Source organism: Alosa alosa, chromosome 20 (assembly GCF_017589495.1).
Source record: "Alosa alosa isolate M-15738 ecotype Scorff River chromosome 20, AALO_Geno_1.1, whole genome shotgun sequence".
NCBI classification, from domain to species: domain Eukaryota; kingdom Metazoa; phylum Chordata; class Actinopteri; order Clupeiformes; family Clupeidae; genus Alosa; species Alosa alosa.
Window position 1 is genome coordinate 11,247,945 of NC_063208.1, and position 25,743 is coordinate 11,273,687.

The 25,743-nt window shown below is 43.9% G+C and overlaps 1 protein-coding gene and 1 long non-coding RNA gene across 2 annotated transcripts in view; both read left to right on the top strand.

Moving 5' to 3' along the window:
- LOC125285803 (serine protease 27-like) overlaps positions 1–25,743 on the top strand; it is a 48,989-nt gene that overhangs the window by 19,835 nt on the left and 3,411 nt on the right. The gene's annotated exons all lie outside the window — the stretch shown is intronic.
- Positions 14,472–19,101, top strand: LOC125285805. The gene is made up of 5 exons (XR_007192070.1): positions 14,472–14,609; positions 15,003–15,110; positions 15,897–16,060; positions 16,479–16,609; positions 17,580–19,101. It is a non-coding gene; the product is annotated as an uncharacterized LOC125285805 (long non-coding RNA).

The window sequence follows — 25,743 nt, forward strand, 5'->3', positions numbered from 1 at the left end:
ACTGAAAACGATTATTTCTGAAAACTTTGGCCAAAGTTGAGATGTGGGAAAACTGGTGGTTTCACTTTCATCAAGGGAAAACGTAAGTTACGCATGTAACTATGGATCTGTTTCGACCTCACTCTGACCGTCACTACGGTCTAAAAAAGGAATGATCACCTTCGTTCTGCCTATCACCGAGACCATATGTCAACAAAGTCATGCCCATGACCTCCGGAAGCAGAACGACTTCGAGCTTGTAAATAGCGGAGATTGCTCGGTTCAGTCTCCTACCTTGAGCGTCTCAGGATGGTCCGGCGACAAGGATAGTGGCGGTCATCCCTCGGTCTCACAGATCCATAGTTACATGCGTAACTTACGATCTGTTTCGACCTCACTCTGACCGTCACTTCACGGTCAAAAAAGGCATGACACATACTCAAAAAAAAGTCGCGAGGAGCTCTAAGCTAACCATTAAAACCTCGCCGGTCACGGACATGAGGGCAGCGTCGCCAACCGAGCTGGGCGAAAGTGGCGTCCACCCTATAAAACCTGGTAAAGGCGCCGCCCATGAAGCCGCTGCACAGATATCGCTTGCTGGTGCCCCCCTTAAGGGCAGCCCAAGGCGTAGCCATACACCTGGTGGAGTGAGCCCTTGTACCGAAGGGACCGGCATTCCCAGAGCCTGGTAGGCATGGGAAATAACCTCAACCAGCCAACGCGACAGCCGCTGTTTGAAAGCGGTAGTCCCTGCTTCGCGCCCCATAACAGACAAAAAGTTGAGTGTGTTCCCTCCTCAACGACCGCGCACGGGCCAGATAAGCTCTCAAAGCCCTGACTGGGCACAGAGTGAGCAACTTGTCGCGCTCTGCCTGTGAGGCAGCAGACGGCTGGAATTGGGTCAGCTCCAGAACCTGGTTGATAGAACCTTAGGCAGGAAGGCTGGATTAGGCCAAAGTGACACGCCAGTGCCCCCTGCCTGCCACCTCAGGCAGTCTTCGCTGGCCGGAGAGGGCGACAGCTCCCGACGCCTGGCAAACAAAGAGCCAGGAGAAAGCTAGTTTTCAGAGACAAAGATCGCAGATCTGCATCTAAAATGGGCTCATACGGGCCTTCAGTAAGAGACTGAAGGGCAAATCCCAGCTCGGTGCCCGCAAAGTGCGAACTGGACGCAACCGGCGGGCCCCTTTTAAAAACTGACCAATCAGTGGATGCCTACCCAAGGGCCTGTTATCCGCACCCTGGTGAAAGGTTGAAATGGCCGAGGCATAAACCTTCACAGTACTGACCGCCTTGCCTTGATCCAAATAGAACTGCAAGAAGCGCAAAACTTGTGGCACAGGGCAAACCGCTGGCTCAAGACCCAAGCTGGCACACCAATCCGAAAAGATCCTCCACCTGAGTGCATAGCAAGCTCTAGTAGAAGGAGCCCTGGCGTTGTCTCCTGCACAGACTCAGCTAGCTGTTCAATGACGGACTCTGCAGGGGCCAAACCCACAGGCGCAGGGCACCTGGGTTCGGATGCCAGATCTGCCCATCTGCTTGTGACAGAAGATCTGCCCGGCAGGGTAACTGCCATGGCCGACCCCGCAGGAGCCGGAGAAGGTCTGGGAACCAAGGCCTCGGAACCAAGGCCTCGCCGGCCACCGTGGAGCAACCAGCAGAACTGTGTGTTGGCCCTCCCTGATCCTCCGCAGGACCTGAGGTACAAGAGGGGATGGAGGAAAAGCGTACAACAAGCCTGTCGACCAGTCTTGTGACAGAGCATCCAGGCCCAAACTGCCTCCCTGTCCCACGAGAGAGTACCACTCTGGGCAGTGAGTCGTTTCTGCCGACGCAAACAGGTCCACTTGTGCAGTCCCATACTGAGCCCAGACCTGGCTGACCACCTCTGGGTTCAATCTCCATTCCCCCGGGAGTGGCCCGGGCCTGGAGAGAATGTCGGCCGCCCTGTCCACGCTTGGAACGTGTACTGCCCTCACTGAAGCCAGACGCGGCCATGCCCATGACAGCAACTCCTCGCGCCACCTGGAGGCACCGCCTTGGTGATTGACATGATACACCGCTGAGGTGCTGTCTGACCTCACCAGAACATGTTGGCCTCGCAACCCTGGCAGGAACCTCTGCAGGGCGAGATGGATGGCCTTCAGCTCGAGGACGTTGATGTGCTCTGACGTCCAGGAGGGAGGCCACACGCCCCTCGCTGACAGCCCTTCCCAGACAGCTCCCCAGCCTGTCAGAGAAGCGTCTGTCGAGATGACTTGCCTCTTGTGAGGAAGGCCCCCCAGTGGAACACCCTGGAGTAAGAACCTCCTGTCCCTCCAAGGACGCAGGGCTCGGATGCAAGCAGGAGACACCCGCAACTTCACATGCCTGTCGTCTCTCGGGTAGAACTGAAAGGCATTGAACCAACACTGCAGGGGGCGTGCCTTCAGCAGGCCCAATGGCAGTACCAGCCTCTGGACTTTGTGGGCGGTGACCAGTCTGCCCAGCCGAAAGCCTGTCAGAGCCTCGGTCAAGCTGTCTGCCCTCCGTGGAGTGAGAGACGCGAGGAGGACACCAAGGAAATCCGCCTGCTGGCGGGGCTGCAAGTTGCTCTTTTTCCAGTTGACCGTGAAACCCAGGGCCTGGATATGGGTCAGAACCGTGTTGGTGTCGTGCACCACCTGCACCTGAGATGGGGCACAAATTAGCCAGTCGTCCAGGTGCGGTAGGATCTTTGGCCCTGGACCTGCAGGGGGGCTAAGCGGCTGCCACCACGTAAAATAAAAATTCTGGGGGCCAGTGAAAGGCCAAATGGGAGGACCTGAAACTGGAACAGCCTGCCTTGGAAGGCAAAGCAGAGGAAGGACCTGTGTGCTGGGCAGATAGGGACGTGGAAGTACGTGTCTTTTAGATCCAGAGACGTAAACCACTCCCCTTCCTGGATGGAACGAATCACTATTCCAACGTGGACCATTTTGAATGGCAGCACCTTGAGGTACTGGTTCAAGGGCCTGAGGTCGAGGACCGGCCGGTAACCTCCGTCTTTTTTGGGCACAATAAAATATTTGGAATAAAACCCAGTGTGCCGTGCGTGCAGCGGTACTTCTGAGATGGCCCCTTTCAGAAGCAACTCCTGGACCTACTTGACAAGCACGGAATTTAAAAGGGGGTCTTTCACAGACGTCATCTTGACCCCTGAAAACGTAGGGGGCCGCCGTCGAAACTGTAGGCGGTAACCGTGAGTCACCGTAGCCACAACCCAAGAGTCTGGCACAATCCCTTCCCAGGAGGTCCTGGACAGCTGGGAAGGGCAATCGACGGGCAGCCCCGGATCCCTAGGCAGGACCGCCACCGTGGCCTGCACCTCTGCCTGCGCCCGCCGAGGTCTTTTGCTGTCCTCTGGGCCAGGGAGTTGGGGCTGAGCTCTGGTCTGGTGCACGAAAGCACCGGTCCCGTGGGGCAGCATAGTTGATACTTACCTGTGGTGTTCGGGCGGGCTGCCACCGCCCATACTTACCTGATGCTGCCCTGTGGGGAACCGGAGCCCGCCTGTGGCACACACGCTGACCAGTTTCTCTAGAAGCGCCAGCCTGTTCCACTCTGTCCAGCACCGAGTCTGGATGGTACACATGCCCAGGCACCACGGGGAGACCTAACAGGTCTGTCCTGATGGCATCAGGGAGAGAGGTTTGGGCAAGCCACACCTGTCTACGGCACAGCACCGCAGAGGCCATAGCACTCCCCACATCACGCGTCAGCTGGGAGTGGGCTGACAGTGCGGCATCCACCAGGGCTCTTGCATCATGGTCCTCCGGGCTCATCGTTTTTCGCAGAGCCGCCAGAGTGATAGCCAGGACGTTGCCCATACGGGCTGCCCGTGCTGATGCGTCAAAGCAGTGACTGATGAGACTGTCCGTCTTGGCACACTCCTTACGCGGGCAGCGTGGATTGGGAGATGCATTGGCAGGCCCCAGGGAAGTCCAGGCGACGATGGACTGCTCGACCGGTGGCATATCCCCTAGCCCTGAGTCGGCCGGATAGGCAGCCTTTGCCAGCTGACGGCAACCTGGATTGAATTGGGGGCGCTGTAGCGACTTACCCCATGCCGTCCGCAGCACCTTCGTGTAATCCACTGCCACGGATATACAGGGTGGTGGGCTGCTGTGCGAGACGCCTTCCCAGACGCCCCCAAGGGAAGCCATGTCTGGCATAGGGGCCTGAAGACCCAGGATCTTGGAGGCACTCAACACCCGTGACATCAAGGAGCCGACGGGGACCTCCCCTGGCACAGTGGATTCATCAGTTGGCTCCACCATGTCTGAATGTAGCTCATCCAGGAGGCCGTCCCCGCTTACGTCATCGATCGTAGAACGAGGGGCATGGAGCGACAGCACATCCACATCACCCAGATCAACATCCGCACCATGGCTCTCAGGCCTGGATGGGGAGAGACCTTCCTGGCCAGGGGGCAGAGAAGGGAATGACGTGCCCTGGAGACCCTCCAGCCTGTCCATCCTCCTAGCCAGAGCCTGGAGAGCTGAGAGAATCTGAAGAGACTCCGTGCCATTACCCTCGCTCACGGCAGCTGGAGCCGAGCGCTTAGCAGGTCCAGGGACCTCCACCTGATCATGCCTGGAAGGGGACTCATGTTGCCGTTTATGCTTGTGCGTATGCTTACGGCCATGCCTATGAGAGTGGGATGGTCGGTCGGGTGAGCGCCGCCTGTCCCGTCCACGCAAGTGGCTACATGCCTGGTCAGCCCGGCGGAGCCGTTCCTCCCTAGGAAGGTCACAGGCTGCGCTGCAGGGGCTGTCGACATCCTCCAGGAGGTGGGCGGCCCCAAGGCAAGCGGGACACTCTCTATGCCCGTCATTGGGGGCCATCGTGGCCCTACAGACTCTGCAGTAGTGTGCCGCCATAGCCTACCACAGAAAAACACAATGCAATACAACACAATACAATACAATAAGGCACTTACCTTGGCCGCATTAAGCACTGGGTCTGCAAGCAGCAGCCCGTAAAGAGATACAGCAGTGGTGTAATACAGTACACGGGTGGCCTGAAGCAGCGTGCAGACACGCTTAGCAGGCTCACACTGGCCCAGCTAGCAGCGGACAGCAGCGACGGGGTACACAACAGATACACAAAGAAGGCGGCCACCAGTGCGCGAACGCACGCGCCGACGTACACCGGTGGACAACTGGAGAAAAGACACACAGCAGCCCGCACCTCGTGCAAGACTGCACCTAGCAGACACAAACAGCTAAACTTACCTTTTGCAAGTAGCCTAGCATACAACAACAAAGCTAACAAGAAGCACACAGTAACATTAGCGCCTAAGCGGCCGAGCAGATACGCGCTGATCAGGCCCACACAGGTTCCGGCTGCCAGAGCAGTAAACAGAAATAATAACGGTGGCCCACGCCAGTGCGCGAACGCACCCAGCAGGCTCACACCAAGCCCAGCTAGCCGCGAACAGCCAGATAAGGTACACAGTAGTTAACAAATAACAACCCGGAAACCTGGCACACACAAAGGGAAAATAACACTGAAACGGCGGCCCGCAGCAGTGCGCTAACACAGGCAGCAGGCTCACACTAGCCCCTCCACCGTGCGGTATGGGGTGAACTCAGGAAAGGCGTCAACAAGTTAAACGAAGTTTCCTGAAAAAAACACAAGTTACTGCCACATGCAGACTAACAAACACAGTCAAGCAAGAAAGCAGTGAAAGTAAGTACTCACGTATCACAGGTCTCAGATGAGGCGATCAAGGTGAGAGACTGAACCGGTGAAGCACCCGATTTGGTTCCCCATGCAATTCATGTTTCCCCTCTAGGTCTTTACATGGAAGCTCTAGTCGGTTACCGTAGCTGAAAACACGGAAAACGCAATACAGCACTGTGAATACGCACGGTAACCTAGCAACAACGCAAGAACTTCAAAACAGTGGCGTAAAGGAAACAGGAATTCCGGGGGAACCAAATCGGGTGCTTCACCGGGAGCAATCTCCGCTATTTACAAGCTCGAGTCGTTCTGCTTCCGGAGGTCATGGGCATGACTTTGTTGACATATGGTCTCGGTGATAGGCAGAACGAAGGTGATCATTCCTTTTTTAGACCGTAGTGACGGTCAGAGTGAGGTCGAAACAGATCAGCGCTGTTGCATTGCGACATGTTCCCTCGTTCGTTTGAAATCTCTGATTGACCACCTGTTCGAGGGATTTGCGACAGCCTTTCCCAGCTGTTTAACATGTTTGTAGCATATCACTGTTCAACAGAATTATTTTAAAACGGAGGGATATAGGAGCAGAAGGATGGTTCGTGTGTTTTCTTCCTACACCTCACGGTAAGCTATTTTGTTGCTCTGATTGGTTAGGTCTATCCAATTGAGTGCAGAGGCATTCCCCCCCTGTATTGGTTGAAGCACGCCCCATAATTACGTCCCAATGGAGCAGTATCAGACTCATATTCTGACTAGAATTTGAGTATGACAACGTCAGGCTCCTGTACAGTATAGTCTCAATGGGTTCAATATCACCACACCCCAGCCAAACCACTTCACCTGGACCTCTAGTCCCAGGTTAGAGCCCATGGACCTCCTTGGCACCGAACTGCCAAAATAGAAAGGTAAACTTTTCATTAGTACCTATATATCTTACAAGATAATACAATAATGCAAACCAACACTACTTGTTGTAATCAACAAAAGTACAGTTATTGTACAATGCTGTAGTACTATTGTGCGATTTGAAATGGGTCTTCAGTGACAAACTACACTAATATTGGCATTGTTATGCCAAACACCGGACACTGTAACTGGATTTAACGTTTTGATAATAGCCTGACAAGAAGGGGAAATAAGGCAAGCTAACCGAACATGAACGCTGGATCGTGAAATGGCCACCGATGAGAAATTTCAATGTCATCTTAGACCAAGCTACCACTGACAACTTTAGAGCAATGTAGCGATTTCAAAACGTGATATTAAGAGTTAATCAAAATGAATTCATGATGTACAAGTTAACTAATACCCTACTACGATTTTGTTATCAATTCACACCACACGTTGACAGAATACAGCGAGCTGGCTGATGTTATCGTAAATTAACGTTACAATGATGGCTGCCACTGAGGATATGAGATGCTAACGTTAATCACAAAACAATAAAGGCAAAGATACATTTTTGTCAGTATGAGTTGCTGAGCCTGTAACGCTAAACTGCTAAATTACTCTACGTTATTTTACCGTAACTTCAGCAAGGGAGGGATAGCTAACGTTAGTTTATTTTACCTGTTAGCATGTTGCTATGCTAGTGGGCTTTGCCGTAACTAGCCGTAGAAGTAATCAAAAACATCCACGTTTTCCCGACTTAAATACAGTAGTAGTTTTCCCGACTTAAATACAGTAGTTGATAGAAATGTCTACGGCCACGCATCATGAAACGTGGCGATTTTCCAAGCGAATAAACAGGAGAACTACAATGTGTGGCGCAATAGCACTTGGGAGTACTTCGACCTAGCGTAGTAGTATTGTTAACACCTAATTGTAGATCCTATCCACCACAGAGTTTAGAATCCATGCTGGATCGACCCTCAGCCTCTCCCTCCCCTCTGAGCGAGAGAGAGGCACACACACTAGAGATGCGCTGATGGGCTATTATTTCAACCATAACTGCATAGCAAAACGTATCATCCATCAGCACAAAAGTTTTTTGACCAATTTTCAAAACCGCACCCGCCCACCATCCGCTGGTTGTTTTAATGTAGGCTATATGGGTGATGCAGCGCTGCTGACGTGAGGCTAGAAAGCCCTTGCCTGTTCTAGAAAGACTGATCCAATGCAGCAAATATATTAAAAGGCTAAATTCGTACATTGGCTATATGTTGTAGCCTATCCCTAGAATATCAGCAGCAAACTCAGTCTCTGTCTCGCAAAACAGTCTCCAAATAAAACGTACATCGGCCTGTTGCCTATTCTGCCAGCTTGTGACAATATATCATCCAAAATGCTTCATTGCATTGCATTCTCCACATTTTTAGCTACATTTTCATGTACCACATCAGCATTTTTGATTACAGAATGTGAAGCTCAGTGCTGTTCAAGAATGTAGGCTCTAGAAACTAGAATTTCCCTCACAAATCCAAATGTATTTTGGTGTTTTCTTTTGAAAAACTATAATAAAAGTCTCAGCACAGACATTCTTTGTATTCTACAAAACAAAGCTTTGCTGTAACCATACAATGTTCTTAGCTGGAACTCATACAATGTTCTTTTTTTCTGATACTGCTCATAGAACAGGATATTTCAAGAAAGAGTGTCAAACAGCAGGCGTAATGTCAAATTCTACAGGTTGGAATGACGTTAAGGAAGACCAAGGTAAACTCTTGATGAAACACACTATATGACCCACACGAGTCCAAATGCACTATGCAGCAGACATGGAATTCCATTGGAAGGAAACAATTTATTGATAATGAAAGGGGAGAGGAGGAATGGGTTAAAGGGAAAAAGGAAAAAACTGAAAGACTAACAAGGGTTAAGCAAAGTAATAAAGTAATAAAATATTCTTTAGCTCAATGCATGAGGTGGGGTCCTAACTCCATGAAAAGACTAAGAAAACAAATATAGTTAAGTGGGGGCTTACTTGAGGGAGACAGGGGGGAGGCAGTTACAAGCTCAGTCACCTCATCAGTGCTTCCAAGTATTTTATATGTGTTGGGTAGCAGCTGTTAATAGCAGGGATTTGCAATTAATTTGGCAGAATGACTTTACAACCTGGGAAGTCCAGGGCGAACGATTCAACCCCACTACACATTGTTGCAGGTAAAATCACAATTTAGGCTAATACGGATGAGGACCATTCAATAAGGACAAACAGCATACAATTCAAAGCACCAAATTAAATAGAAGCAATAAGGGTCTTCATACTGTCAATGAACACAGCCCAAAAACATTTGTTCAGCTCTTGTTTGCAGACTTCCCCTCCCCTCTCTGCATCTGAAAAAAATAAAATATTATGAATAAATCCATTGCCCTGACCTGACTTAGAAGCTCAGGGAACCATTGCCGATTAAATTAGCTGAGCTTTAGGCTGAGGTCGACATTTCTTTATTAAAAATTCTAATATTTTGAAATTCTGGATTTTTGATTTCCATGAGCTGTAAACCGTAATCATCAAGATTAGAACAAAAAATACATGAAATATTTCACTTTATGTGTAATCAATCTAGATTATACAGTTTCACTTTTTGAAATAAATGACATGAAAAATCTTTTCCATGATATTTGGTTTTTTTGGATGCACCTGTAGATTTGATTAGATTGACAGTTTTATAAAACACTAGCAGAGAGTATAGACATTGTGAACCTAATCTAGGATGAAATTCTAGCAGTCCTTTTTCCGCATTTTTTTGTCTCTCTCTCGCTTGATTTGTTCTTTAGCTGGATGTCGGTCTGGTAAATGTAACAGCAGTGTTTCCCACAGAATTTAATTTTATTTGTGGTGGTAGGTTTGCAGAATTAACTCGAATGCAACAGTTTTTAACAAATTGGTGCAGCGCGGTTATGATTCTAACCAGATTTAAGCACAATTTAGTACAACCAGGAAAATCATTGTGTTGTGGTCAATGTTGATATTGTGGTGGGCCGCCACAAATAAATCAATGTATGGGAAACACTGGTAACAGTGATTAGGAAGGACATGGCAGACATTGTTACTTCTTCTCTGATAAGTATCTAAACTGGATTCAGGGTCAACAAGAATGTATCCGTATGAAGAGCCATCTGGCAATCATAAATGATGAAGGAGAGCAGGTTTGCTAAAACAATCTAAAGCTATTCTATCTTTTTTTTTAAATCAGACACATTTGTTTGCTAGTTCCATACAAAGGAAAGTACAAAAGCAATAGAATAAGAATAATAGCCTAAACAAGAATGGAGAAAATAAATGCCTCATGAGGTGGACTTGTTTCTCTCCTACCTTATTCAGTATGTGTTTTTAGACATGAATGTGTGAGGCTCTACTGGCTACCGCTTCAGTTTGGCTGATGTGTGTTATTTGTTTTGTAATGAATTGTGTTTCGCATGAATTATGTTTAATTATAACAGATGCAGATAATCTATCATAGGTAGCCTACTGTGCAAAAGAACAATCTTCCTAAAAACAGCTCTTATTAAATATTTTTTGTTTGTATATTGTTGAATAATTTTCTTGCACAAATGAATTACTAATCTGTGGCGGTTTCAGTTTGGAAGTAATGATGATTTAAATGAGTAGGAGCAACTTTAGGTGCTCATTCCTGATTTCTGTGTTGCTGTTTCTCCACAGATTTTGGATATATAATGATCCTGATAACTGGAACGGGGTAAATAATGAACATCCTAATGGAGAGGACTGTGCACAGATGGGAGCGAGGACCTTTAATGGCAATAGTGCAGCAGGCTGGGTGGATACAGCCTGTGAGAGAAAGTTCACATTTATTTATATAACTGAAGCTTGCTTATAATCATAGAGAATTTACAATACAATTTACTTGAATTTCCCCTTGGGGATCAATAAAGTATCTATCTATCTATCTATCTATCTATCTATCTACTTCTCATAGTCTCATGGTCAATATCCATTACCACAATTAACATCTCTATCTCTACTGATCTGTTGATAGATATTACATTGTAGTCTGGTTAACTTAATTACAGTTGTTCTATTGTTAAGATGCTCTTAGTGAAACTGGGATTCACAACATCATGATGTTGCCACCTCTGTTCTGTAGGCATTCTCATGCCATTGCACACTAGTCAGTATGCCTACAAAAGCTGACTAGTCCAGGTGCTTACTGTAAGTCTATGTCAATGAATATTGACAAGTGAATTGTACTTGAATGTATGGACTTCTCTAGGTTCTTATTGGAGGTCTTATATGTTAATGACAGATCTTAGGAAAGAATACAATTCATGCTGTAATATACTTTTTTGCCTTGTAAAAACAAATAGCACAGACATCACAAACAAAAAGCGTTGAACCACATTGAAAACTACAGTATGTTTACATTTTGTTGTCCATTGTGTAATGATTGACACTGATTTGACCAGAGGTTATGTTGTTTGAAAGAAATAATTGCTTTTATGCTTTGTAAGTGTTAGCCAAACAAACTGTGTCATTTTGAACATGAGTGCTTCTGTTTAGGCATACGTACTGTAATGTTAATTGTTTTAAAAATGTCTGTTTTGACAACCGAACTGCTAAAAATAAGTTACTACAGGCGAGAAGCTACCTCCCCTCAACATCAATGAATAGACTCTTGATCCAGACCCTGTCTAGAAACTTTCTTTGAGCAGAGAAAAAGTACAATGTTGTACAGATCTCTCTATTAGCCTTCATTTTGTTGTTTTGGGTCATTTGCATTGTAGCTTTAGTCATCGAGGCACAAAGAGAGAGCTCTACATTTCTCTAAAGTACAGATTAATAGAACTGAGCTGAGCTGAGCTGAGCTTTTATGTTTTAAAAGTAGTTGTGTCTGCTGTTTCCCAAACACTTGGAAGCACTATATTCACATGCTTTTTGAAAGCCTTGACTAGCCTGTTTAGCATGCAGACCTTCTCAATTGTAACTGAGAGTGGGTCTGGAAAAGGTTCATTGACTTACGACTTCCAGCAGGGGGCGTAACTAACACTGAAACAGCACTGACACTAAAAGACCGGGCTGCACGAAACTTGCATGCATGTAGCACCACAAGGATGACACAGAACTATTGATTTTCGTTTTGATGTGTCCCCATAGCCTACCTAGCAGCGAGGATTCTTATGAAAACCTCAGGAAAGATCTCAGGAACAACATTTGTTAACCAAACCCTTTATCAGAACCGAACCAAACCAAACAGCTTTAATGATGTCTGTTAATGTATATTTTAATCACCTTTTTAAATCATTTTATTCTTATTCTGTCCCTCATGCTTTTATCGTTGTCTGCTATTTTCAGTTTTTCGAAAAGCCCATTGAGTTGTCTTGTGTATGAAATGCACTGACTATAACTGCTTTGCCCAATGTCCAGCTGGGTCTTGGCCTCTGAGCCACTGCTGCAGCTCTATCGCAGCTCTTCACTGGTATTGCTCTTTCTACTCCTCTCCTGTTCATCAGGTGAGGGTGAGGCTGCGTGTTGAGTGCTGGGCTCCTCTGACAGTGAGGATGCGTGTCAGCATAGCCTGCTGTGCACCACCATCTAGTGGCTTGGAGAGGAATCACATGATGCTGTTGGACTTGCAGCAATGCTCAGCCTGCCCTGCAGATGTCTCAGAACATCGGGTGTCTGACAGAGACAGTGCCAGCCCTAATCTCCTTGGGGCCCTAAGAAAAGTTCTGTGAAGGGGCCATGTAAAAATCACACCTGACTCCCTCTCACATACAGTCTTCCCATTCCCTTATAGACCCTTTCGACAATAGACCCTTTCAACAATAAAAACAAAAACAATGCTTGAACGTTATATTTGGTTCCCAATCTACTTCCTCTGCATTAAAGGTCCAGTATGTAGGAAATAATGGAAAATAAACTGTAACCATTCCAAAAATGATCACCATATGTTGTCAGAGAGTGAGGAAACACGATGAATTGAAGTAATGGCTTATTTGACAACATTACTCTAACCCGTGAAACCCCGTAAAACCCATGAAAAAAAATCAGTTACGGGGCGGAATCTCTTGGAATTTTCATTTATGTTTTGAACAATTAATTCTAGAATAGCGTATTAATAATGGGCTAGCACGTCCTCCTATGGGTTGGGTTGGGTTGGGTTGCCAAATTAGCAAAGGCCAACTGTCAACAGCTGTCAGTTGTAGTCATGAACGCATATAAGAGGCAGGCAAATTTCCCAAATTAAAACAAGAAACAAATTAAGTGGACATCGGAGGAGCTTCCTGAGATGGTGACGTCTTCGTCAAACGAAGAATATCAAGTCTGACGCAGAGCTGGCCATATTTCTCCACAACAGGTAGCCTATGCTAAACTTCATCTGCATCGCTAACTTCAGCTATGTTACGTTGATTAGAGAGGTATTTTTTGTTTTCACTGTTTCCGTAATGTGTAGCTGGGTCATGGTTGGAGAAACGTTAAAGCAGCTGCAGGTCAACTAACGTTAGCTAAGTCTTCATTACATCTGGCAACCCAGAAGAGGCTCGCGTCTGTAGTCTTGAGAACGTTCACCAGTGTTTTGATTTTGGCCAACAGAACGTTCGGTAACAATCCTACAAATCGCACCTTTAAAGGTCCAGTATGTAGGAAATAATGGAAAATAAACTGTAACCATTCCAAAAATGATCACCATATGTTGTCAGAGAGTAAGGAAACACGATGAATTGAAGTAATGGCTTATTTGACAACATTACTCTAACCCGTAAAACCCATGAAAAAAAATGAGTTACGGGGCAGAATGTCTTGGAATTGTCGTTTACGTTTTGAACGATTCATTCTAGAATAGCGTATTAATAATGGGCTAGCGCGACCTCCTATTTGGGTTGCCAAATTAGCAAAGGCCAACTGTCAACAGCTGTCAGTTGTAGTCATGAACGCCTACGAGAGGCAGGCAAATTTCCAAAATTTAAACAAGAAACAAATTAAGTGGACATCGGAGGAGCTTCCTGAGATGGTGACGTCTTCGTCAAACGAAGAATATCAAGTCTGACGCAGAGCTGGCCATATTTCTCCACAACAGGTAGCCTAGGCTAAACTTCATCTGCATCGCTAACTTCAGATAAATATGTTACGTTGGTTAGAGAGGTATTTTTTGTTTTCACTGTTTCCGTAATGTGTAGCTGGGTCATGGTTGGAGAAACGTTAAAGCAGCTGCAGGTCAACTAACGTTAGCTAAGTCTTCATTACATCTGGCAACCCAGAAGAGGCTCGCGTCTGGTAGTCTTGAGAACGTTCACCAGTGTTTTGATTTTGGCCTGCAGAACGTTCGGTAACAATCCTACAAATCGCTCCTTTAAGATAACATATATGGAATGTTAAAACAGAAGCCTTGTGGGGCCAACTATGATGCTGATAATGGAACTCTCTTGAAAGGGTCTATACTCTTTTCTTTATTCTTTTTGCTTTTCTCTTCTCTCATCTGTGTGTTTTGTAGGATAAGCAGCTGTATGTAGCACTGTATGACCAAGACAAATTTCCCTTCTGGGACAATAAAGTTCATGTAATCTAATCTCTTATCGCTATGGACCCTTTTGTGAGATTGAAATGAAGACTTGAATATCGCCACAACTTTTCACTTTCAACCAAATTGTTTCAGTGTAGTAGCCTATTAATGTAGATCTTTCACATTTGGTCCTGACTAAAACATTGTGTGCCACAGATGCTTCTAAACATAGCTGAGAACACACAGATTATTTTAATTCCCTTAATTAAAAAACACATTGTTGGAAAGTGTAAATATCCATTGATATAGTATAAATCCCTCTCAAATGTGCTGATTTTGCAGAAACTGCAGGAAATGTTTGTCACATGACAGGCAAAAAAGAGGAAGAAGGCTCAAGTGGTCAACAGCTGCATCCCTGATTCGATCAAAGCTGTGAATAAACCTGAGTGAACATGCACCACAATTTTGCCTCTTCCAGAACACACCAGCACCAGACTAATGAAGAGCTACAGACAGCAGGTGAGCTTCTCTTCAGTGGGGAACCAGAGAACTACACAGCACTGGGAAATCTACTGTACGACTGCAGTAGAAATGATTGATTAAGGGCATGTTAATAAGTTATTACATTGTGTTTGTTGGGAGAAACATAGTTAAATGCCACAATTCCATACCATATAACAATTATTTTAATCAATCATTTTGATCACCTACTACATCTTATTTCAATATTAGGGAATACATCACCTGCTTATAGCTCAAAGAGCACAATCAGTTGGTTCCAGATGGACTACAATAAGCTATGGAATAGTCTACTCTTTTCTTTACAGTGTAAATGATTTTGTGTTTGCTTTTGCAAAGTTAGCCTTTTAGGTAAAATTCATATAGGGATCATTTGGGTCTTCTGTTAAACAGAAGAGCTTTGCTGTTACCATGGTACCAGGTCAAATGTCAAGTTGGTCTTGCCAGTGCTTATTTCTGGCCTCCTCCTTCTAACCGTGGTCATCACTGCTCGCGTTGTTGGTAAGAGCATCTTTCACATCAATCACATCTTTCCATGTGTCTGTAAAATGTTGTGTAAATGTTATTCTGTAGGATATTGAGTGATGTGATAACTTTTTCTTTAAAGGTGCAGTCAGCAATTGTGCACAAAGTCATGTTTGTTTATGTTTATATTTAAATTTATTAGCAGATGCTTTAGTCCAAAACAACATACATTATATTTTAACCAAAGAAAGGACCAAACGAAACACACCAAAGAGGTAACCCTCTCTTCAGTATTCCCAGAGAAACTCCATACATGGTGGTTTTTGTTTGGAGGACAGGCTGCCCCCACTTTCTTTGTTTCCGGTTTTAAGAGTCTGGGCTGCCTACAGTTTTTTTTAGTGTACTCAGCAAGTGGTTGTGAGGAGATGATTGTTGAAGGTGACAAAAAATGGTATGGGCTTGAAATCGCACACTTTCACTGACTGTACCTTTAAAAGGTTTTGAATGAAATGATTAGTCTTTTGAAACGTATTAGCTCTTGATATCAACAACCTCCACAACACTAGTTAATGTGTTTAAATGTTAATTTAAAGGTATCTTTATGTCTTCTATCTGTCTGATACAGCTGATAAAACAAGGTACTTTCAGAAAATATGCCAAACAGCAGACAGAATGACAAACAGACAGTATCCGACATACTGTTCAAATTGTGTAATCCAAATCATTTTAGTCTCATGGCTTTCACATGAGGCCAGATTGAAGTCTTACTTTCATCAATACTATTATTAGTAATCATTACCTGATGACCATATTATTGTCTAGACTCTTCAACTGAACATCAGTCTGGTAAATGTGAGCATGACTGGGAGCCACATGGTAAGCAGTGCTACTTCTTCTCTAAAAGGGCTCTTAACTGGAGTCAGAGTCTAGAAGAATGTACCCGTATGAGGAGCCATCTGGTAATTATAGACAATGAAGATGAGCAGGTTTGTTGTGTTTCCTTATACAGTTTTTAACACTGTTACTGCTTAACTTTTTAATTATTGGGAATACTATGAAAGCAATTGAATATTCCACAATAACAAAAGTATGGAGAAAATTAATGCATCAGATGTTCAGTATAGGCTATGATTATACAGATGACTAGCAAAATGATCTCTTGGCCAATTTGACAAGAGTGAAGGTAAAAAACTCACCGAGTTCAGATGATATTATTTGTGTTGATGAATTATAGTGTTCATGTCTATAGCATTTCACAAGTTGCATTTTCTCTTTTTTGAAAAAAAAAAAAAAAAAAAAAGATTGATCGATTGATTGATTGATTGATTGATTGGACTGGTCTATCATCAAAAGCATTATCTCCCTTAACACAGCTCAAATTAAATTATTTCCTCTGTTTCAAAGATATTTTTGATGGGGGAAATTAAACAAAAAATGCAACATGCTGAGGACAAGTTCTGGATTGGTCTCAATGACATATAGAAAGAAGGAAAATGGCAATGGGTGGACAACACTCCTCTCAATACAAACCAACAGTATGATGTTTCATTTAACCTCATATTATAGGCTATACAGATATTAGAATTACACGCCCATCAATATATTAAAGGGGTAGTTCAGGATTTTGGACATAAGACCTTATTTCCAAGTAAGCAAGTGTGATATTTATCAGTGGAGACCGTTTTCAGCACGTTCATCCAGTCCTTCTAATTGCAGAGTTAAGAGGTGCTAGGCTAGCGCAAGTCAGCGGTATGTGCTAGCCTGCCACTAAAGACAGTCTTACCCACTCCAAAGTACACCTGAGGCAAATTCCAGACAATCGATGTAAATGTCTGTGTTGATAGAATAGTGTAAGAAATACAACTACCCTTGCATCGCGTTGCAATAGTTATACTTTGGTCCCTAAAGTTGTTAGTAGTCATTTTGCAACTCAGCGGCGGACTGATATTACCAAGGCTACTACTAGGTATCCCCATTGGAGTGTGCTTTACTGTTTACTTTTCGGCGCAGTACTACTAACCGGAGCAAGTATAATTCCGCCGCTGCTAAGAAACTAGTCCCTCAAAATGTAATGCGGTCGTTGAAATGCAAGGATAGAATAACGTTAGAAATAACACTGTCAATACAGACATTTACATCGATAGTCTGGCGTTATAATTTATTTGCCTCGGGTGTACTTTGGAGTGGGTAAGACTGTCTTTAGTGGCAGGCTAGCACATACCGTTGACTTGCGCTAGCCTAGCACCTGTGAACTCTGCAATTAGAAGGACTGGATGAAACGTGTTGAAAACGGTCTCCACTGATAAATATCACACTTGCTTACTTGGAAATGAGGTCCTATGTCCAAAATCCTGAACCACCCCTTTAAGGGCATTAACATCACTATTAAGTAGCCTATTCTTTTGACTGTACATTTTCAGTTTAGCAGATTAGGATTAGGAGAAGCAGCTATAGATGGTTGGATGGACTCAGTTTTCTTCTTGACCTTTTCTTTGATCTCTCCAGATTCTGGACAAGAATGCAACCTGATGACTGGAAAGGGAAATGGAATGTATATCCTAAGGGAGAGGACTGTGTCCGGATGGGAAAGATTGATTTTGATGGCAAGGATGCAACAGGCTGGTGTGATGCAATGTGTCATAGACGGATGACATTTATTTGTGAAACTTGAACTTAGTCACAGACTCACAGTGCATTATATGGAGCCCTCACAGAGTCATGGTCATTCTCTTTAGGTGGGAATTAATATTGTTGAGCTTTGCATTACCTCGCAAAGGCAAATGTGTTAGCTTTAAGCAAATGAGTGTTTTTCATCTGTTGTTTTTCATGTACTTGTTTCTGTTTACACATGTAGGCGATTTGTGTTTATCCAATCTACTTGTGTCCAGTAAGTAAAGCACAGGTTGGTATTTAAATCATCAGATAGTCCTGAAGATCCCCCTACATGACATTGGCAAGTTCCTTAAGACTTTTTTTTTTAATCAAAACAATGGCCAAATATTTTTAAAGGAGTTCAGTGTCTTTAGCTTGTATAAATACTTCCCTTGTTCGCATCATCCTCGAACATCTCTATTCACATTCTATTCCCTATACTGACACCTAAATCTATTGAAGCCAATAAAGGTATAGGAAGACAGGGTGGATGGGATGCTAATGGTATAAGTGTTTAATTTTCCAGGATAGCCTAGTGTGTTGTGTATTACTACTGCAGTATACTGCCAAGGGTTATGTATAGTGATGTTATGTAAGAATTCAAGGTGTACGAATGGCACAGCAAGGGTTATGTAAGTGATGTTATGTAAGAATTCAAGGTGTGCGAATGGCACAGCATACATGGCAGGCGACTAAAGTGCCAGAAGTGGCACATAACATTTAACACTGATTAGTCCTCGACATAAAGCTAGCTTTATATTGAGGAAGGCTTTCTGCTTAAAAACAAGTACTGCCTGTCTGATGCTAATTCCAGGCTTGTAAAGCCTCAATAAGATTGTGGGTGCTTTTTCGAGGTGGGAGGCAAATCGGAGGTGTAGCTGACGTTTTGGATGGTGTGGGTCTTAATATGTGAATTTCTTTCTCTGTGTAATCACTATACAGTCTGTGTAGTCTGTACTTAAATTATACAGTGTCAAAAAGCAATTCTAGGGGGGTTTGGAGGTATGTTCATCCCAGAGAATTAAAAAAAAAAATGACCCCTCAAATGATTTCTTCTAGTTAGTTTTGAGGGAATAATATGGACACATTTATAAAATAAGCCATCAATAAATTTAGGTTATCTGGATTGAAACAAGATTCTGGTGATTTGGGGGTATGCTCCCCTGGAGACATTTTTTTAAAACATGACCCCTCAAATGATGTCTTCTAGTTTTGAGGGAATATGGACAAATTTAGTCATACAAAATAAGCCATGAGTAGATTTAGGTTATATGAATTGAAACAAGATTCTAATGCAGGATTGTTGCAATGATAACCATGACTGTGACTGTCAAAACATTTCCATCTGATTCAATAAAGACTCAGTCAAGTAAGTACCTTCTTAGTCAAAACATTCTTTTTGGATTTATTATAATACAATAATTTAAAATGTACATAACAAGAATGTAACTAGATGTACCGCAGAGCGGTACAAAATATGACCGCCGCCCAGTCCAGCTATATCCAAATAAATCACGCTGAAAGGCCTATATGATTCTAACTGTCTTACTAAATTGCATTATCCACACTCAATTCTCAGTACCAAAACATGATTAGTTCATAGATTTCACATGTAAAATTCATTTTATACAACCCCACCCCCATCTTGCCTGTTCATAATTCTGAGAAATTCTTGAATTGTGTGCATGTGTGCGTGTACATGTTTATGTGAGTGGGTGTGTGTGTGTGTGTGTGTGCGTGCTTGTGTGTTTGCCTGCGTATGTGTGTTTGTGCATGTGCATGCATGCGTACATATGTCTACTGTGTGAGTATGTGTCATACGTATGAATACTGTGAATGTATGTGTGTGCGTGTGTATCTGTTTATGCACATGTGTGCACATGGAATGGGTTAACATGACCCCTGGAGGCAAACATACGAAAAAAATTGGTCATCCTAGGCCCTACGGTTCTCAAGATATTCACAGAAAACTGTATCTGCCCTACCCTCCTTTCAGGGGGTCCAGTACGGCGGGGGGGCTACAGATCAAAACGAAAAACGATGGTTCCATGCTATCCATATGGGGTTACATGCCCACCAAGTTTCGTCTACCCCGGTCTTTCAGTGTCCCGGGAATCCTTGACGGAAATTTGGACATGCGAAAAAGAAAAAAAAAAGAAAAAAATCTGACTAAACCTATATGACCGCCGCTTCGCTGTGCGGCGGTCATAATTATTAATCCACCACTTCACTAATAAACATGCAAACACACACACTGGACAGTAACTAAGTACTAGGTATGGGTATCTAATTCAATTACTTAATTCTTTGGAAGGTTTTTACTTCAACCCCCACTACAATTAAAGGTCAAATATCTTTAGCAGGGATTAGAAACGGTTCAAAGAATGAAAATGAAAACCGGAAACAAACACAGTTTTTGGAAGGACGGAACTGAAAACGGGAGCAAAACCAATTTCACTTGTTCCGGAGTGAAAATGTCATTTTCAATTTTAAATAACCGATTAATAACGGTATTTATCATTCCCATTAACCTTTGTTTGAATATTATTCAAAACTCCATAGGCTTGGAAAGTCACCTGCCCACACAGTGTTCCCCAGACCCCTTATAAGATGAATTTAGTCAGATGTTACGAATTGGTATCTCCCCTGCATAATTGGCTAGAACTACTAGTTGATAAAAAAAAGAATATTAATATCTAACACTATCTAACTGCCTTTTCCAAGTATGTAGTCTAAATTACTTAAACAATTTGTGAAATAAGATACCAGAGACACTAGGCAAATATTTATAAGCCTGTCATGCGTTGGTAGCACCATACATAGGTTAGGCTATTGCAAGGCTTAAAGCAAGGACATTTTCTGTGCCTGAAGTTAGGCTATCAAGCATTTTTAAGACCTAATATTATATAGGTATTTTAATATTATGATATCAAATAATGTTTTTGCTCAGAACAAACCTAAATGAAAATCATTCTGTTTTCAGTCCCTGATCTTTAGTGCCAAATTATGTTTTGCCATTCACAATCTAGGCTACTCACTCACTTACAAAGTGATGAATAATGAAGTACATGTATAGTTACTGTATTAAAGTACCTTTATAAATCTCCTATTAAGAAACAACCTCAAACACGAGTGAACAATCAACATGTTAATTTCTTGAGGACACAAACTCCTGTGCTGGCCTCAGCTTTGTTGGTTCATCCAGCAAATGATTGAAATCTACTGTTGAGAGTGGATAAGTGGCCTTCAGGGCACAAACAGAAGATGCCAGCCTCAGGGCAACGGCTGCAGATACAGAGAAAGGGATTGATCGTGGACACAGGCGCATCATCCCACATTATCAATGACAGGAGCAAGTTCAAGAGCTTCGATAACACCTTTAGGCCGGAGAGACACAGCATGGAGCTGGCAGACGGGAAGTGTACTGTCGGGGTGGCACAAGGCCGGGGAGACACACAGGTATGCCTCATAAACAGCGAGGAGCGCCGTTGTGCGGAGAACTTTTCTCAGTAAAGTCTGCTACTGCTCACGGTGCCAAAGTGTTATTCGAAGAAGGTAAAGATGTCATAGTGTTGCCAAATGGAACAAGGTTTGATATTTATGTGTGTAAGAGGATGTACTACTTGCAAACCGAGCGTGATGTAAATGATGTGTCATGTTAGCTATGATATCCAGACATGGCATGAGGTAATGGGTCACTGCAATTAAGAGGATATCTTGAAGTTGCAGGGTATAACAGAAGGCATGCACATTAAAGGTGCAAAGCGTAAACCTGATAAAGAATGTGCAGTGTGCATAGAGGGAAAGTTTACCCAAACGAGAAACAGAGATCCGACTGATAAGGTAAAGACACCGCTTGAGCTGGTGAACACAGATCTAGCTGGCCCAGTAAACAATGAGTCCATAGACGGTTTCAAGTACATGCAGTCTTTCACAGATGTGTATACGGGGGCAGTGTTTGTCTACTTCCTGAAAGCAAAAAGTGATGCAGTTCAGGCCACTGAAAAGTATCTGGCAGATGTAATGCCATATGGCACTGTGAAATGCATTAGATCAGATAATGGGACCGAGTTCACTAACAGAGAGTTCCAAACACTACTGAGAAAGAACAAAATCAGACATGAGACGTCCTGTCCTTACTCCCCGCACCAGAACGGGACAGCTGAAAGGGAAGGGCGCACTCTTTTCGAGATGGCCAGATGTAAGCTTATAGACAGTCGGATCTCGTAAAAACAATGACCTACCTAAGAGTCTTTGGCACTATGCCATTCAGGAAGCAGCCTATACCAGAAACCGGTGCTTTAACAAGCACACAGGCACTACCCCATATACAGCACTGACAGGTAAAAAGTGTGATCTAGCCAGGAAGCATAAATTCGGGTCAGTGTGCTATGCCTACCAGCAAGACAGAGGAAAGCTAGATTCTAGGTGTGAGAGAGGACTCTTTGTAGGACATGACAAAGGCAGTCCCGCCTATCTAGTATACTATCCCGGTAAAAGAAAAGTGCAGAAGCACAGACTGGTGAAGTTTGTCACCAAGACGACCTGCGAAAACGAGACTCAGACACAGGAGCTAGGACTGGACCCCAAAGTAGATTATGATGAGAGAGTAGAGACTCCACAACCCAGTGTACTGAGTACAGATGTACAGACAGACAGTCCAGATTCAGCACCTGAGGATGATGGCGAGATGCACCCTAGTGTGACGCCACATGCCTCAGACAGTGGGAGATATCCCACCAGAGAGCATAAAACTCCAGGGTATCTGAGAGACTAAGTAGACTAACGTAGACTAACAGTGACTAAGTTACCAGAGGGCAGGAAGACAGTGGAAGGAAGGTGGGTGTACTCAATCAAGGGTGACATTGACGGACACGACCGGTACAAAGCTAGGTTTGTAGCGAAAGGGTACAGTCAGAGAGCAGGGATAGATTATGGTGAGACATTCTCACCAACAGCCTTCTTACTAGTATACGTGTAGTGATGCAGAAGGCAGCACAAGAAGATTTGGTCTTGCATCAAATGGATGTAAAAACAGCCTATCTGCACGCCCCTATTGATCGAGACATCTACATGGAGCAACCTGAAGGAAAAAGAGGGAGAGAAGCTAGTGTGTAAACTAGAGAAGTCAATTTACGGCCTGAAGCAGTCGGGACGCAATTTGAATGAGATGCTCCACACATGTCTAGTAGATGACAACTTCACTCGAAACCCGACAGATCACTGCGTCTATACAAAAGAGTCTAAAGAGGCAGGGAAGGTAATAGTAGTTATCTGGGTGTATGATCTTATCATCGCAGCCAGCAACAACGAGAGTCTAGATAAAGTGAAAAACATGCTTTCTACCAGATTTAAAATGAAGGATCTAGGTAGTTTTAATTTTTTTCTGGGCATGGACTTCAGCCAGTCTGATGGCTGTCTAAAAGTGTCATAAAAGAGGTATGTCGAAAAGATACTGGAGCGTTTCGACATGCAGGTGTGTAGAATTAGGGAAACACCATGTGACCAAAAGTTAGACTACTCTGAAGATGCACCTAAGATGTCTGATGTAAAGAAGTACAGGGAGGCCGTCGGCAGTCTCATTTATTTGACAACCTGTACACGCCCTGACCTATGTTTCGTGGTGAGCAAGTTATCCCAGCATTTTGCTGACCCTACAGATGAACATTGGGTTACGGTGAAACATGTTTTGCGTTATCTCAGGGGTACTGCAGACAAACAGCTCTGTTTCAGAAAGAGCAGAGAGAGTCTAGGCCTACGGGCATATAGTGATGCAGACTGGGCTGCGGACGCTAGCGACAGACATAGCATCACCGGGTATTGTGTGAGTATGGATAAAAACAGCTCCTTAGTCTCTTGGAAAGCCAAGAAACAACCCACAGTAGCACTATCTACATGTGAAGCCGAGTACATGGCTCTAGCTCAAACAATACAGGAGTGTATTTATTTGGAGCAATTACTGAGAGGTATAGATACCTACTGTATGTGTATGAGAAAACTGTTGTTTATGAGGACAACCAGGGGGCTATTGCGCTTGTTAGGAACCCTGTGTGTAGACAAAGATGTAAACACGTGGACGTTAAATACCACTTCATTAGGTCTACCATAAGGGAAGATGTCACTTGTTTACTGTCCCACAGATGACAGTCGCGGATATTATGACGAAGCCCGCCTCCAGACATAAGCTGAGAAAGTTTGCAGGAGTCATGTTTGGTGTGTAAAACGTTGACATTTAACTATGCCTTGTTTTTGTTTTGTTTATTTGATTATGAAAAGTTGTACAGTATGCATGTCCTTCATAAGTGGGAGTGTTGAGAGTGGATAAGTGTATGAATGCATGCAACTGTAATTGACCAAGAGGAGGCGCTGTTGCGCCAAATGTATGGAGTCACGTATGACTGATGACACTACTTAATAAGAATGTTACTATACACTTGACTCTCACGGAGAGCTGTATGCTTGTTGTGCGCGGTTCTACAATAAACAATGCCACGAGATTGATGGCTGAAGAGACAAAGTCTGAACGTCTGTTCCCTTAGAATTATTATTCTGCTGTGCAGGTAGACAGAAAGAGTAAACCTACCTGCTAATATCTACCACCAAATGAAACTGGAAGATTTAACTGGAATCTAAGCAATTAGATCTCATGCACTAAGCTTCATGGTGTGCTTTGACATCATCAAACAGCCTACTCTGAGTAGGGTTTGTTTGAAAATAGTACTTTTACTTCTTGTGATTGAGTAGAATTTCAGTCATGTAACTGTACTTTTACTTGTGTAGATTGATTTACACCATATATAAAAAGAAAGGAAAAAGAAAAACGCAACCGCCACCAGCTTGACACCGATATCCTAGTTTGATTTGACATGACGACCAAAATTGGATAGTTATAGATGCTGGGAAAGTGGATGCATGACGATTTTGAGAACCCATGTTGAATTATCACGTGTATTAATGGGTTGACATCGACAACAGTATTTACAATCAAAGGTTATAAACTAGCGACACACACAAATAGACTAACGTTAAGCTACGCATGAGCATACCCTTATTATCTGACCTGACCATCATCGAAAAATTCGATGAGACAAAGTCTTGCGGATGTAGCCTAAATAACGTAGACTAACAGTGAGGTTGTTGCCGGATTAACTGATTATAGACTGACTATGGGTCTGATTATGGACTTTTTCGACTTGGTGGTCAAACTTACCACTTCGTTGTAGACAGTTGACACCTAGTTGCATGCACTCACTGCAACCTGCTGCCAATGGTGAAATTTTGCGGGGGTCACCGCGCTGATCGTGATGGGTGAAACCATTGTGAGGGGGCGGGGGATTCTAAATCGGCGATTTCTGTTTGAGATGAGTTTGGTGCGGGTTTCACACCTTCTCGCAGTTCTCAGACCAACATGTATGAACAATAAATATACTTGCCATATAAATATATTATCTGATTTATAAATGGGGTGGCAACCGGGGTGGGAAGACTGTGTCCCAGGGGTGGCAGCTGCCACCCTGTCCGCGCATGAGTGGGATATAGCTATAAGCACTTTACAGCATGTACATTTGTGAATAAACTAGATGTACCGCAGAGCGGTACAAAATACAACCGCCGCCTAGTCCAGCACATTTTTTCCACAAAAAGAAATCACGCTGAAAGGCCTATATGATTCTAACTGTCTCACTAAATTGCATTAACCACACTCAATTCTCACTGGTATCTGCTAGACAACAAGTACCAAAACATGATTAGTTCATAGATTTCACATGTAAAATTCATTTTATACAACCCCACCTCCATCTTGCCTGTTCATAATTCTGAGAAATTCTTGATTGTTTGTGTTATGTTTATGTTATGTGTGTGTGTGTGTGTGTATGTGTGTGTGTGTGTGTGTGTGTGTGTGTGTGTGTGTGTGTGTGTGTGCGTGCTTGTGTGTGTGCCTGCGTATGTGCCTGTGCATGCAAGCGTACATATGTCTACTGTGTGAGTATGTGTCGTACGTATGATTACTGTGAAT